General features: G+C 41.5%; 1 protein-coding gene and 1 pseudogene across 2 annotated transcripts in view; one reads left to right on the top strand and one right to left on the bottom strand.

Moving 5' to 3' along the window:
• Window positions 1–16,657, top strand: part of LOC310987269 (contactin-1a-like) — a gene marked incomplete at its 5' end in the record, with an annotated part of 75,520 nt that overhangs the window by 37,049 nt on the left and 21,814 nt on the right.
• On the bottom strand, window positions 223–16,331 carry LOC310987188 (contactin-1a-like; annotated as a pseudogene). Its single transcript has 15 exons — window positions 16,196–16,331; window positions 15,766–15,889; window positions 15,153–15,270; window positions 14,130–14,277; window positions 13,088–13,215; window positions 12,191–12,363; window positions 10,307–10,430; window positions 6,945–7,105; window positions 6,490–6,639; window positions 5,825–5,895; window positions 3,966–4,200; window positions 2,765–2,868; window positions 1,783–1,972; window positions 1,553–1,665; window positions 223–435 (listed from the first exon to the last, which is right to left on the bottom strand). The product of its transcript is annotated as a contactin-1a-like (transcript).

Below are 16,657 nucleotides of genomic sequence, written 5' to 3'. Positions count from 1 at the left end.
ACATGTCCACCCTCTCTCGTTGACAACAACATTGTGTTTTTTTTTTATTATTTCATGCATTACCTCCTCATCCCCTAAAGTAATCTGTAATAATATCTGTAATAATCATTTATCAAAATTGAGACCAGTCAGGAAAGAAGCTCAAATTCAAATCTTTATTAATTAAACATGAATCAGATTTGCTGACAACCACGGGTCATGATGTTCCCACTGTACTATAAATCATTCAGGAGGGTGAATGAAGGGGACAAGTTCACACTGAGGCGTGTGTTTGTTACCTGCGATGTGGATTCGCGCCACGGCGCCGTCTCCTCCTTCTGAGTGCGACCGGACCTCCACCACATAGTTCCCATCTGTGTGCAGGGGAAGGTTCATGGAGAGTTTACTTGTTGTGTACAGGATTCCCGTGGAGTGGCCCTGCTGCCTGTACAGCACCTACACACATGCACATAGAGGTATGAATGTGAAGTTCCCAGCAGCTGCTATTTCACCTCAGTTTACAATCCACACCAAAGTACAGGTGCAGCTCAAGACATGATTGGAATATCATGGAAAAGTTTATTTATGTCAGTAATTCAATTCAAAATATGAAACTAATACATTATATAGATACATTACACACAGAATGAAACATTCCATATCTTTATTTATTCTCATTTGTTTAATTGTAATGATTATGGGGTAACACTTTACTTGAATAGGTATTCATAAGATTGACAAAACACTGTCATAACCATGACATAACAGCTGTCATAAACATCAATGAATACTTATGACAGCTGTCGTTAAGTGTCATTCGGTAAGTTATGTCACTTTTGATGCAAAGTTGATTTTGTACTATTTTGGGTTATGCGCTGTGTACAATTCTTTATTTTGTTGTGATCAGAAATTTAAGTGTACTGATTCATTTCAAATGTCTGTGATCTGATCCTATTGTATTAATGCGTATATATATATTATTTTATTTTATTTTAATTTTTTAAGGTAAAGGGGGTAGGGGTATATAAGCTTTGGCTTCAACCTACACCCTTTCGGTTATATAAGCTTGATATACCGAAATAAATAAATTCATTCATTCATTCATTTGAGATGTCCTTGTTATGAGAACTTGACATAATTTTTAAAGTTTGGCAATTAGGTCTGCTATGACAGTTTAAATTGTCTTTATGTCAAGTTGTCAGAACAAAAACATCTCAAACAATGTCAACTTTGCATCAAAAGTGACATAACTTACCGAATGACACTTAACGACAGCTGTCAGAAGTATTCATTGATGTTTATGACAGCTGTTATGTCATTGTTATGACAGTTTTATGTCAATCTTACGAATACCTATTCAAGTAAAGTGTTACCGATTATGGCGTACATTTAATGAAGACCTAAAATGCAGCGTCTCAAAAAAATGTAATATTACAAACATATTTTATGTCCATGTCCATCTACATGCACTCAATACTTGGTTGGGACTATTTGACTTGAACTACTGGAAATTGACTTTTCCATGATGTTCTAGTTTATTGTGATACACCTGTAAATGTTGAACTTTACTCACTTTGTACCCATCTACTGATGACTCACTAGCCAGCGGCTCCACACGTTCCCAGGCAATAGATACTGACTGGCCCTTAAATTTTTTACTTATTATTTTAGGAGGGCGACTTGGAGCTGGTAAAAGACACAAAAAAACCGTGAGGGAAAAACAATTCATACAATTTCACCAAAGAGACTGTTTTCCATGCACACCCTGCTGGTTGTTACTAAACTGCTTCAGACATTACATACGAGGTTTCTTGGTGTGGACCCGGAGGTGCTTGCTGGGCGGCCCGTATCCTGCAGAGTTGTAGCCCCGGACCTCAATGAGGTAATGGGAGTCTGGCTTCATAGCCTCCAGCCTGGTGTGGTTCTCCTTGCCGGGCACCACCACCTTCTGAGCCCCACCCTCACCGTCTTCCTGATTCCTCCAGTACTTCACCTGAGGCACAAAGGTGAGATGGGAAGGATCGAAAATCTTGTTTCACAGCACTTGTGTGCACCGATTTATACTGCCCTACAAAGGCAAAGTGCAGTATCTGTAAAATGCAGAACTGAGAAAAACAGCTTTTTGTGTTTTTCATTGTCAGGTTTAAGCATCAAATTATGAATAACTACCAAGTCTATAATTTATTAGATAAAGGTGGACTAAATTAAATGTATTTTGCAGTTTGTCTTTCTGACCAATTTTGAACGTTTTGAACTGCACTTTTGCCTTGGTTTTGGTGCAGATACTGCACCTTGGCTTGGTATTAGCTACAGATACGGCACTTTGCCTTGGTTTTACTCCAATGGAAATATAGAGTAAATTATAGAATGTAGGGAGAACAATACTCTTTGCAGATACGGCACTTTGCCTTGGTTTCACAGTGCTTTTTTGGATGGACAGCAAAATTAAAAGCCCAATAACTCTGGAAATGTTAGCAGTACCAATATCAAATTCTACCAGATTAAAGAGAATATGCCACACTTTTGATTGCTCAAATTTTTTTTTTGAAAAAATGCAGATATTGCACTTTGCCTTTGTAGGGCAGCACAAGGGAAGGTTTAAAAAATTAAAAAAGAAAAACAAAAATGGATTTAAAAAAGCAAATTCATAGAAACTAGCAGGTGCAAAACCTCTATGTGCAGTATTCAGTGCTACAAAAACAGGTTTTTAGATGCTACATGACCTGAACCATAGTTTATCTTGTGTTTTTTTCCCCAGCATGCCACAGTTTAACTTTCTGCTGACCTGGTATCCATCAATATTGCTCTCTGTGAGGGGCAACCACCACACGATGGCCTCTGTGGCGGAGAGAGCTTTTCCGTCAACACTTGCAGGAGCTTCAGATGGAGCTGAGGGGAGACACAGCACACACTGTGATAAATAGGTTACAGCGCAGTAGGAGAACCGTTTCAAGGACATGCCCTTCAGCGCTAATTTCTACATTGCATTCACAAAACTCCAACACAGCATATTTAATGTGCGTGAATATGCACCACACAAACTAATGGATCCATTACCCTGACCATAAACCATCTATTGCTTCCTGATTTGAGTCCATTGGCTTTACTAATGCCATTTTTCACTCAGTGGTGCTTATGCATCGTTTTAGTAAAGTGAATTAATCATTGTAGAGGCAACACAAAAAAAAAGTGAGAGACATCCCTCTTGGCCCTCGTTCCTTCACTAGGCTATCGCACTCTTCTGTGACTTATGGTCCAGTCAGTGTGTGTAAGTGGCCTCTGCCAGGAATCTGTCCTTGAATGTTAAATTGTCCCACTGGGCCTTGAACCAACAGCCCATCACATAACTGTCACTGTGTTAAACACAGAGTGATGCAGAAAAACAATGCTGCACAACAAGCATGCAGTTACAGTTACAAACGGTCGCCCCGCCGACGTACACCCCAGTGACAGAGGGAGAGACGTTTTAAAGTTGGCTAGAAAAACACAGACTCTACTCTACAGCATGCGTTTTTTCCCAGAGTGCGTTACCATGACAATGGGGGAATCTCTGTAACCTATCGTGTCTGGGTTGCCAGTGGTTATCTCAACTGTCTGTCAGTGAAAGTTAATAACAAGGCTAAATGCTTTGCATCCTTGGGCGAATTATCAGCTTTATGGTTCATGCTACATAGATCATGATAATCCCCCCGCAAGGAAAGAGAGACAGGAGAAGATGGGTTGACTTTCAAGGGGTATTAAAATTCCTCACAACTACACATGAGAACTCCTATTAAATGGGTCCTACTCCAGCGAAAACACTGGTGCTGATAAGTAGCTGTCACTGACAGACTGAAATAGCAGAGTGTCGGCATATTGAAGGATTCCCCTGTTGCCTGAGATGCTGTGAAAAGAGGACCGGGTCGATCTGTGACACTGCTCTGAGATCAGTTTGGCACATTCCCACACCCGTGCTTCAGTGTTGAGTAGGAGCTGTGAGTGCTTACCATCCTGTGCTGAGTAAATGATGGCTGTCAGGCTGTAGGGTCCCTCTCCTTCAGTGTTAAACGCTTTAACTTTGACTTCAAACTCCGTTGAGGGACGGATGGACGACTCTTTGTGGACATAGCGGTTGGCCTGTGGGTTGGATACTATCACCCTCTTCCACTCAAATTTGTCTTGAGGTTTGAAGGCCACAATATATCCAAAATCGGGACCATAGTAATACTGTGGCTGTACAGGCTGTTGGCCAAGAAAACATACAGGAAGTTACTGTTAATTACTTTCCCAATACATCATTCAAGCCTGGAATTAAAGTCTCAATCCTGTCACATTTCACACCATACATCATGTCATATTATTGAATCATCCACTTATGCTTGTCCAGTGTAGCAGGATTAATGACGGTATTCAGAAAGGGTTAACTCGAGTAACCAAATGATGTTTACATGTTGCACAGGAACATGACGGAACACAGTGATTTATAAAGACTTGTGACCGGTTGCTTGGTCGTCCCTCTTAATCTGTCCTTATGCCTCATTTCCTCTGCTGGCACCCTTGCTTTATCATCGCACCATATGTCCAGCAAGACAAGCCTGCATCGCTAACCCCTAAACACATCGCCTCATCCTCCAGCTCTCTGGAATTGAACGGCCATGCCTCAGCTGAGCAAAGGGCAATTTACACATGAGAGTTAATTTATCAACAGCTGCAGCAGGGAAACGGAGGATAATAATTCAGCTCAGTCATTGATTTCTGTTGATAGTGTTTGTTTTGTTTTGCCCAGTGCTGCTTCTTCTTTACTTCCTCTACACGTTCTGTGGTGTGCTGTACTCAGGTTGGACCGTTCTCATCCACATTTTTAATTTGCACTTGTTCAGTACCACACTGCACCTCCTCCAAAACTCTCATCGCTGACTTCCTATCAAAGTCTATTCAAATTAGACTTGCATTGCATTAACTTGAATTCTGCAACAAGTGGTTTCTCTGTACTTACATTTTGGTAATACTTTATTTGAAGCCCATCTCTATAATAATAATAATAATAATAATAATAATAATAATAATAAACATTTTATTTATAATGCACTTTACATTTAAGCAATCTCAAGTGCTACAGTACAAGCTTAATTTAAAAAGGGACACAAGTTAAGAAAAGTTAAGAAAAGACAATGAGTGTACTAAAATTTAGCAGAAGGCTTTCCTGAATAAATAGGTCTTTATAACGCATTATAACCATACTTATAATGAGTTATAATGCAGTTACAGCACTGACTAACTATAGTTATAAACACTCATAAATTATCATAATGCTTTATAACAATAATCATAACACACTATAAAGCTTTTTATCATGACTTATAAGGTCAGGTATTTACGTTATAATTGTTAGTAACTCGCTGACAATGCCAACATCGATAATGCATTATAAATATAGTTATAATGTGTTATAATTGTTATAATAGAATTATTATAAGGCTTTATAACAATAAGCATAACACATCATACTAGAACATTTTTATAATGGCTTATAAGGTCAAGTATTATAATAGAGTTATAATGCTCTATAATGTATAATGCTTATTGTTATAAAGCCTTATGATAATTTATGAGTGTTTATAACTATAGTTATACAGTGCTATAACTGCATTATTACTCATTATAAGTATGGTTATAATGCATTATAGAGATAGGCATCAAATAAAGTGTTACCTACATTTTAATTTGTTTGAATAATTTACCTGAACAACTTTGTTATTTGTATTGACAGGTTACTTTATGTGGGTGGCATGTAAAAGCAGCCGACTGTTTTTACATGAACTTGTAAACTTGTCAACCCCGTGTCCAGTGGAAAGTCCAAACCTACCGTCCATGTGATGGTCAGTTCTCTGCTGGTTCCTCCGCCCCCGCCGACGTCCGAGGGCGCCACCACAGGAACTACAATGAGACGGCAAGAACAAAAACTCAGAGCCCACATGCTAAAAAACCCACACAAACAACGCCAACCCACACAGGCTGCAAGCGATCCCTGGCAGCACTACTGAAACATCCTTCCTCTGCAAATACAATATCAATGTCTTCTCCGGAGCCAAATGCAACACCTTAATGTCCATGTGGGAACCCTGCCACCGGGGGGAAACAGAGGGGCAAAACTTCTCTTGTTTTGCTTCGAGTCTAATAGCTCACTCTCAAATGATGATTATTTTTTTAAGCGAGGTCACTGTAGGCCTGTGATTTCCATTTTATAATTGAATTTCAGTATACAGTTTCTGCAAAGTGCTCATTTGTAGAGGTTTGTGTGGTGAGTTTGGCAGCATGTTTCTGCTGTAGGAAGCATAGCATGATGGGATTTATGCTGACTCATTCCTACAGCAATACTTAACATAAGTAAACAGTGCTATAATAAAATGATGAATAAATATCAGAATGGAAAACTGGACTGTAGCACTGCATTTCCATGACCTTTAAAGTTACTCTGACCTATAAATCTTATGTACTCTGGCTCAGCCTGCAGTCAGGACACAGTCTTACCTGCCGCCAGGGTTTTGTCTTTAGGTGACGGGCTGCTTGGCTCTCCGGTCCCGAGAGTGTTGGTGGAAATCACCCTGAACTCATATTCTGTCCAGGGGAATAAATCCACCACTGTGGCTGTCTCAGCATTGCCCTCTACATCTGCAGGAGCTAGACAGAAATGCACACATGTCAACATTATGCAGTGCAGGTTGTACTGTCCTGTCCTGTCCTGTCCTGCAATTTAACAGAAATATCCTTAAAACAATAATGAAGTTCCGTTTTGGGATCCCATTCCTATATTTAAGTGTCTGAGGCACGGCTACGTTACAATTAAGGCATTTTTACGAGACATTAACTACCATGTAGGCCGACAATATCACTATGTGGCATGTCCCGAATTATTATATCACCAGAGTCGGCTCAGCATTACGGTAACAGTGTTTATTTGACCAACCGGTATGAGTAGTACTCACATGTAGTGGCGTTTTCCAGACGTCCTTTGAGAAGGAGTCCCTGTACTGGACAGTATATTTGGAGATGGGGCTGTGGTTGTCTGCTCCACGGCTCCACTGCAACGTTACACTCTTGTCAGTTTTGTCTATCAGTCGCACCCCACCAGGAGGGCCGGGGGGACCTGGGGGAAAAGAAAGAAAGAAAGAAAGGAACAAGAGACGAGTTAAAGGTGTTGTTTTGATGGCTGAGCGGAGGTGTGGCTGCAGAGCTGTGCAGTTTGACTTGTCCCTCAGGCAGACAGTGACCTCCTTCGTCCTTCAGACTCATGCGGTAAAAGTCCTGAGTCATTTAACATTTTTTTTTATTTCTTCTTTTCCTTGATACATATGAAACACAGACACATCAAAGCCCTTCCGTTTTCTCTTGGTCGTGTCTTTTCAGGAGACTGATGGATTAAGGCGTTAGAGCTTAGAGCCATTGACACATATGAAGTGAAGCTTAAGCAAAAGCTTTTGAATACAGTATTTCTCTTGGTTCTCCTGCTCCTCCTGATTCTTGCTTTGAAACATAAAAATGGTCTAATAGAAAACCCAGACTGTGTCAGTGTTAGCCTCCCAACCCACAGCATCTGAAATCAGCCAGGATTTACTTTTTCCAAGTCATGAATATGAGCAGAGACGAGTTATTCGATTAGAGCGCCAAATCTGGACAGCCCTTAAGCTTGGTCTGTCCTCTAAAAGACAGAGAGGGAGGGAAATCTAGTTTATCATAATTCAATGCAGGGATGAATCATTGCACTGACTTTTTTAAGCCTGCAAAATATTGTGTCAGAGTGTGTATTTGAACTGATAAGCATCAATGACACACTGTATCCCAGAAACCGAATTTAATAAAGTTTATGAATAGTTCTGGTAATTCACAGACAGTTGAGTTAACATGGCCACATTTCAACACTTGTTCCAGGGCAGCGCTGTAACGTTACGCTACAAAAACACACACACACCCATCAAATGAAAACAACTCCTCTCTCTATCTCAAATCCCCACTAATAACAAGCTACAGGTGCAGAGCTGTGTTTTTTAGCTCGGACAATCTCCTGAAGCAGATCTGCTTCCTCATCTGCTGTGATAAATGCTCGTCTTTCATCTCTCCCTTGCTGCGCTCCGGACCGCTGGCATTTGGCACTCCATTAGGAGCGGCCCTGGGCCTGTGTGTCTGTGTTTTGGTTCCACTCGGGGAGACGTCACAGTCAGCCACTGTGCCGTTCACCTGGCCGTCTGTCAGCAGCTGCTCTGAAAGCAGCGGCGGCGGTGGCAGCACACCCAGGGCACAGCAGGGATCACTGGCAGCCAGATGACTGCTAGAGTTCTTGGTTTCCTATGTGAAGAGAGCCTTTGTCCGCCAACGCTGGGCCTGTTGCAAGAACCTGAGGGGAGGGCTGTAAGGCAAGCTCTCACTCATCAGGAAGTGGAGGGTGAAAACAAAGCCCGGTGAATCATCCAGGGGGTGAAATACAGTAACGACAGACAGAATACCACGGATGTGTGGCAGGGTTCATTTTGTGTGTGATTATATCTGTATACGGCTGGAAGAACGAGTATTGAAATCTGTAACGAAATGATGTGTTGAGAGGAGGAAAAACGTGCTAGTCGCCAAATCTGATCACCATGCATTACACAATCAATAAGTAGCAGCGATGCTCTCTTAAAGGGATAGTTCACCCAAAATTCAAATTTCATCTCATTATCTACTCACCCTCATGTCAACTAAGAGCTGTGAGAATTTTCAGAGTCCTCCGTTCCTTCTCTGAGTTACGGGGGGGTCCGCGCAGCAGTATTTGTCCATATAATGGTTGTCAATGGATACCAACTTTCTTCGTCCAAAAAGACACACCAAAAAACATCCAAATACCTCCATACTGCTCGTCTGTAATGTCTCTTGTATTGAAGCCCCGACATGAGAAATTGTTCCAAAAAAAATTAAATAAGTCTATATTTTAAGCTTGTTTGTAGCGGAAGCTCCCAGTGTCTGGTTCACTGCTCTTCCTGTGTCAGTGCAAACAATTTCTCATGTCGGGGCTTCAATACAAGAGGGACATTACAGACGAGCAGTATGGAGGTATTTGGATGTTTTTTGGTGTGTCTTTTTGGACGAAGAAAGTTGGTATCCATTGACAACCATTATATGGACAAATACTGCTCCGCGGACCCCCCGTAAATTTGAATTTTGGGTGAACTATCCCTTTAACTCTTTAAAAACATGCTGCTTTATTCTACTATAATGAAGGCAAGTGGGAGTTGACACTCTATTCACAACACTTGTTAATGGTACAGAAGCATCACTTGTTCTGTTCAGTTTAATTAGGTCTAGTGCTGTGTTTAATAATGCAACCACAACAACAGCTTGTTATTATGACTCTGAAACAGAAGGTGCACAGTTTATCTTCTTAGTTAGCCAACTGGATGTTTTTAATAACTATGAACTCATTTGCAATGTGCCAGCACTGAGCCTAACTATGTGATCTAGAGGCCACATAGGTGCTTGAGTTGACTTTCTCACTCTTCTTGGAGAAGCTGGAGACAGTTTTAGTGTCTGAATGCATCTTCTTTTCAGTGTGGTGGAGGCAGATAGTTAGTGTTCTCTGTGTGCGATCTGTCTCTCCTGCATAAGGACACATCTCACTTCCTCCTAGCTTTCCTCTTTCTCGTTCCCTCCCTCTCTTTCACATGAAGTCTTCAGATTGACAGATTATCCGGCAAAACAGGCTACGGTCTGGTAACGCTGAGAACATGCAGCACTTGTGCTGTCTCTCTCCGTATCTTCTCTGTCTTTTCACACACACATGCACTCTCCAGTTGTGGATTTTGTGTTCTGACAATGACAGCTGTAGAAAGTTTTAATGAGTAATTTAGAAATGTGTCTGGTGAACTGTGATATTTTTTTCCTGTTCAGTTAAATGGAGTCAACAGAATTAAAGCCTCTGAAAACTTCAAATTTATAAAGTATTTCTCTAGATTGTGAAATGATTGATAAATGAATGGTAATTATGGTTTAATAAACATCTTTCAATATTTTATCTTTTATATGTTAGAATTTAGCACCAGACAAGGAATCTATTTCTTTGCCATTTCATCAGATTTGAGTTACTGTTCCCAAAAAACCATCAACTCTCCTCACATTTTGACACAAATACTTAATCCTGGTTAGTGACATCACCACCATCCTGCAGACTTCAAACCAGTTACTGTAGGAGACCAAAAAACAGAAACCTCTAAACTAAAAAAAAAAAGTTATAATTTCAGGCAGAGAATAGTGTGTGGGCTTTTCAGATATTTTGGACATGACTATATGAATATTCATAATTACACCAGTCGTGACTCACCCCTGACAACGAGGTTGGCCGAGGCCGTGATGTTGTCAACCGGGGTCTGTGCGGTGCAGCTGTAGCGGCCGGCGTGCCTGAGCTGGACGGTTTTAATCAGCAGCTCGCCGTTCGAGCTCCCGTTCTGCATAAAACAACAAAGCAGACAACAGCTCATTTAGGAGTGAACAAAACGTGATTCATCATGAGGCAAAGTGCTCCTGCTGCTCCTGCCCGTCAAAGGAAATGATGATCGTGTTCTCACTCAGCCTGAAACTCATCTGGGAACGAGCAGATAATTATTTCAGTCACCTGCAAGAGCAGAGGGACTGAAATATCAACCAATTAGGTAAAACGGACGTGCAGCTTCAGCTAAAGGGCCGTCACCTCTTCCCCCGTCAAGAAATGCCAAGCTCCACACAGCGTTTGCTTCAGACTGCGGTCTCACTGTGAAAAGGTAAAAACCACAGACATCTACTTTAATTTGCTTTAAATGCATGACTGCTTTGGTTTTGTTAATACCACACAGCCAGTATGAGGTGGAACTGGACCCCATCTTTACGAGGGGAAAATCCTCCTTGTACACAAAAATGGGATATCATCAATCATAATCATACTGTGGCGTTTGCCTAGCGGGCAGGGTGACAAATGAGAAATGCTAACCACGGGCTTATGGTTAGAGCTGCACTAAGAGAGAGAGTAGGTCATGTTGACAATAATGAATGTTGGTCAGAATTGCTATTCAGCTGATACACAATGCACTATTCCACTTAGACAGGGAAATGGCTTTTAGAGTCATATTCATATAAGACAGGCAGTACTTTTCCATTTCAGGTATTCCAGTGAAAATGCTGCCGACATCAGTCCAACCTCAAATATGATGTGACATGGATAAACTCCAGGCTAAATCTGAGACTTTGCAGTCAGGGAAAAGATGGTGTTACTATACAAAACTCTGGTTACTAATGTTAAAGGGATAGTTCACCCAAAATTGAAATTTCGCTCATTATCTACTCACCCTCATGTGGACTAAGGGCTGGGAGAAGTTTCAGAGTCCTCCGTGGCTTCTCTGAGTTACAGGGGGTCTCGGCGTAGCAGTGCATGTCCATATAACGGTTGCAAATGGATACCAACTGTCTTCGTAACAAAAAGACACACCAAAAAACATCCAAATACCTCCATGCTGCTCGTATGTAATGTCCGTCTTGTATTGAAGCCCCGAAATGCGAAATTGTCCCGAAAAAAATGAAATAAGTCTATATCTCAAGCTTGTTTCTAGCGGAAGCTTCTGGAAGCTCCTCTTCCCGGTTCGTCAAATTTGGACGAACCGGGAAGAGGAGCTTCCGCTACAAACAAGCTTGAAATATAGACTTGTTTTTTTTTTCGGGACAATTTCGCATTTCGGGGCTTCAATACAAGACGGACATTACATACGAGCAGCATGGAGGTATTTGGATGTTTTTTGGTGTGTCTTTTTGTTACGAAGACAGTTGGTATCCATTTGCAACTGTCATATGGACATGCACTGCTACGCCGAGACCCCCTGTAACTCAGAGAAGCCACGGAGGACTCTGAAACTTCTCCCAGCCCTTAGTCCACATGACGGTGAGTAGATAATGAGTTTCAATTTTGGGTGAACTATCCCTTTAATTTCTCTTTAAAAACGTCAGCTGAAAAAATGAATGTTAGAGAGAAAGTAGCCTACAGAACTGACATGGGTGTTTCCTATTGATTGATTGATTGATTGATTGATTGATTGATTGATTGATTGATTGATTGATTGATTGATTGATTGATTGATTGATTGATGATTGTAAAGGCTATATGTTGAAACTGAATTAAACTATCAATTTTGCAATAAAAAAACATAAAAAATCCCCATCAACTTATATTACAGCGTCTTACCAGGGTGCGTTCATAATGTTGGCTGTCCTTGTGCAGGTCGAGGACTCTGCCGTCCAGGGACCAGATGAAGGTGATGTCCAGAGTGGAGTCATGTGACGCGGCGCACTGCATCCAGGCGTTCTCACCCACTTTAACATCAGCATTAGCCGGCGCCAAGGTGATCTTTGTGGACTCTGGGGGAAAGAAACAACACAGGATGTCGAGGAGATCAGTGTTGATGATTGATTGTTGATCCCTGTCGATGATCGGTCCGCTCTCTCTGAATACATCAGCCCTGGGTTATTATCAGGAAATTGGATTCAATGTAGGAAAGTTACAGGCAAAAAGGGTGGAATGAAAAAAAGGGGAATCTGGAGCAGTGACATGGTTTAGAGATCTCTGCTGTTCAGTGAAATCAGTACCTGCAGATGTCCAGGAGAGGGCAGAAAAGAGCTTTAATTCCACTAAAATGTTTGACAGCTAAAATTGCACGTCTAAAAAAAAAAAAAAAAAAGAACCATCCTAACCAATGTAATTATTTTCTCTTCAATCTAACCATCTCTACATGGTTATAAATCAAGACCTCGTTTTTCATTGAACAGTGGTGAAGACTCAGCCCTTGTCTTATCACATCTGATCTAAAGAAATCCCATCCCGCCTTTGCCCTTGGGGTGAACACTGAGTATCTCCAGTACCAATAGCCTGTATACTGTCACTCTGCTCACATGGACATAATTCAACAACCGTAGACATTTGGAGGTCAGGAAGGTTTGGTGGGACGGGGGAGTGACAGGAATGATTGCCAGCCAGGCTGACATCAGTCAAAGCAACACCAACTGTCCTGGAAGCATCAGAGAAGGAAAAAAAGAGGCATAAAGATAATAATTAGTTAAGCATTGTTCATTTGCTGGAACTTGCCTGTAACCGACAGAGACCCTGTGCTGTTGGCTTTGCCCCGGTCATTCTCGGCGAAGCAGGTATACCTGCCCTCATCCGCTCGCGTCACGTTGAGGATCTCCAGGCTCCCATCCTCCCAGATGAACACCCTGAGGAGAGAAAAGAATTCACACTGAGGAGAAAGCGCTATATGGTATAAAATATTCAGCACAATATGAAGGTCAAAAGTCCAGGGAATGTTATTCCATTGATATGTGTGGGTGATGATGAAAAATGATGAAAGCGCTCTGAATGTCTGCCAGTACCCTAATGGATATACTATACTACACTATACTGGCTCTCTGAGAAACAGTGAGTGAACTTGACCGTACTTTGCAAGAAGCAACGTTAAATTGTGCTAAAGGCAAAGGCAACAATGTTTGATTCATTTTCTCTGCATATTTCATTTTCGTGCATGACAAACAGCATCGTGCCAAGGCCCCGTCACCGCTCCACACCCCTCTCTCACGCAGACGGCAGCCGCGGAGAGAGAACGAGGAGGCATATGCTGCATGATAATTTGGCTGCTGCTCCTCCTCTCTGTGGTGAATGGGAGTGTGTGTAGGCTGGGGGGGGACGAGTTCTGGGGTCTCAGAGCTTCCAGATGAGGCTTCTTTTTTTGTGTGTGTCAGAGAGAGGAATGCAAGGTGGGGGGGTGTACACATCCAGTCTGACCAGGCTGATGAGCTTAATGTCAACCAGTGAGAGACAGCGAAACAAAAAAAAACCCAGAATGTGCTGGTGTTCAGTATATAGGATATCCACAGCTTATTTTGATCCACTAAATCGCTATAATATTCCAAGCGTCTGGCTGGTACTGAGACATTACATTCTCAGATTATGATATCCAAGATTGTGCTAATGTGACCCAGATGTGTCTCACAGACTAAGTTTGATATTTGCATTAAAAACTACAAAAAATAACTAACCCCTCCACGAGGAACCAATCGCAGTGGATGAAGACCGACAGGCCGCTGTATATTTGCAGATCGGAGGACAAAGGGACAAGGTGCAGGCCGCTCACCTGCTGGAGTTGGACAGCAGCTCCGTGTCTTTGCTCCAGGAGAAGTCTGGCTTCGGGGCAGCTTTGGGTCGACATGCGATCACCACCCGGCCGTTTTTAGCTGCCAGGACTCTCTTCACTGGGTTGTGTTCAAACGTGGGAGCGCAGGCTGAGGAGGGACAGTATGGATTATTCATCACAAACGTAGTAGAATATGCATTAACTGCAGGCATGCATACATTTATGACACATTTTCAATTCATAAAAGTGAGTAGTGGACTGATAATAACATATTGTGCGTGCTACTTTTAATGACCATTAGTCATTTTCAGATAATTTCATGCATGTGGGTTTTTTTCTTTATATCATACATGCACATACACAAAAAACATACCCTCTCATGTGTACATATACTGAATAATACTACAATACTCACAAGAATAATAAATTATGTTACTAATTAACATAAATAGACTTGATCACTGTTGGTCAAATAAGGACTTTTTATAATTACAAAGCGAGGGTATGAATTTTTTTTTCTATTTTTTGTTTCTTTTTTGTAGTTTTTCTTTGAGGTAATGTGGGAGATTTTTTGGGGGGGTTATTCTGTTATATGTATTTAAGTGACATTATGTATGGGTTGGTAGATTTGTGTTTAAATTCTGTATGTTGTTATTATTTTGAGTCTGATGGTAGAGGATCTATATCCTGTATCAGATGTTTTTTCATTAAATTTCATTAATCATGATGATCATAATAACAGTAATAATGACATGACACCTATATCAAGAGAGTAATGGAATGGAAAAAAGTTAATAAATAAATAGATAAATAAAAATGATTTAAAACAACAATTATTAAATTATTAAAAGGGGAAAAAAAGGAAGAAAAAGAGAAAAAAAAGTGTTTTCATCAGTATAAAAGTGTTTTTCTCTTGATTAAATCTGTCATAGCGCTGCATATAGCCTAATGAGCTCCAGCAAATGACCTTTAAATCTCTGATGAAGCCATTTGTGTTGTCGCTGCAGCCAAAGTTTGACTCACCAAACACACGCAGCTCGGCATTGGCATAGATGACTCCGTGGTGATTCTCCGCTATGCACTGATACATCCCTGAATCATCGAACGTCAGGCTGCTGAACCTCATCTCTCTCCTGTCAAGCTGTGTAAAATGACATCGTTTTAATATCACCGCTCCACATTTCATCATTTTCATACAGTTCAATTAGATTAACAAGCACAGGATTAACTGTTGATTGTTGACATCCACAGAGGTATAGATGACAATCAGTTCATTTGACTGGGAGGAGATTTCATTAATACATAATGATGTATCCAGCAGCATGTATCAAACAACCTCCCCCACTCTGCCGTCATTAGCTGCAACTCTCCTGGGTATTTTTTTTTTTTTTAGAGCCGATGACAGTTGTTTCTATGGAGGGTTACACAACCGTGCTGGCTGGCTCCCACTCAACAACAACAGATACTTTCCCCTGACATGATGTGCACCAGCAGTGCCAGCTTCCTGTCACTGCTGTGCTACTGGAAAACCCCGGGATGCTACAGCAAACTGAGCTCCCACTAAATATACAGCCACAGTTAGTGAAGTTGTTCAAGTTAGAGGAGGATATAAAGACTTGTTGAGTTTGAAGATTACCGGTTCTCCATTTTTCAACCAGCTGATGCGTGGTTTAGGTTTGCCACTGGCTACACAAGACATAGTGTACTCGCTGCCTAGGTCTTTCTCTGTGCTGGTGATGTGCCCACCCACTCAGGATTAGCTGCAAATGAGAAGAATCACAGTTAAAGTGTTTACAGGAAAATATTTGAGAAAACTACAAAGCTATAGTGAATAACCCTAGAGCTGATATGGGGGTGATACTTGAGGCATTAAAGGTAAGTGTCAGTTCTAAAAAAAGAAAGACCTGAGAAAGTGTGCTAGGTAGTGATAAGAATAGAGCGGTGAATCTATCCCTCATTGTGCCTCGCAGAGAATTAACAAAGCTGATAAAGACTTTCTGTAAAGCTACCGTGAGTATTCACTGAAATGTTTTAGGAGAACGAGGCCGTCGTGATAAACTCGTTACCTTCCACAGAAACACGTGCGGTGTGGTAGTCCTTTCCTCTGGAGTTGACGGCCTCACAGCGGTAGGTGCCGCTGTCTTCAGGCTGGACGTTGTACAGGTGCAGGTGAGACCCGGCCATCTCGTGATTGGGTGACATCTCTTCTGACAACTTCTTCCAGTGGATCTCAGGGACGGGGCTGAGAGGAGCAGAGGGAGAGAAATATAGTATGAAACTTAAAGGTACATTGTGTAACTTCTCCTGTTATCTATTCACGAAAATCGATTATTTGGTTCAAAAGTCTGTTTTTCATTAATCAGTAATCCCCCCATCAACAAAGTGAAGTGTTCCTTTCAGCTCTGAATGAGCCGTTCATATCATTCATATCTCCATGGAGCGGGTAAGCTCGGTGCTGCTGCCATGTGGTGTCTCCATGTTTTTACGTTCAGTGGCAGCGTGACGGTAGGAAACCACGGAAACTCAGC

Source organism: Trachurus trachurus (genome assembly GCF_905171665.1).
Source record: "Trachurus trachurus genome assembly, chromosome: 6".
In the NCBI taxonomy this organism is placed as follows: Eukaryota; Metazoa; Chordata; class Actinopteri; order Carangiformes; family Carangidae; genus Trachurus; species Trachurus trachurus.
The sequence above is the reverse complement of the archived record's forward strand: the minus strand, read 5'-3'. Positions and strand labels throughout refer to the sequence as shown.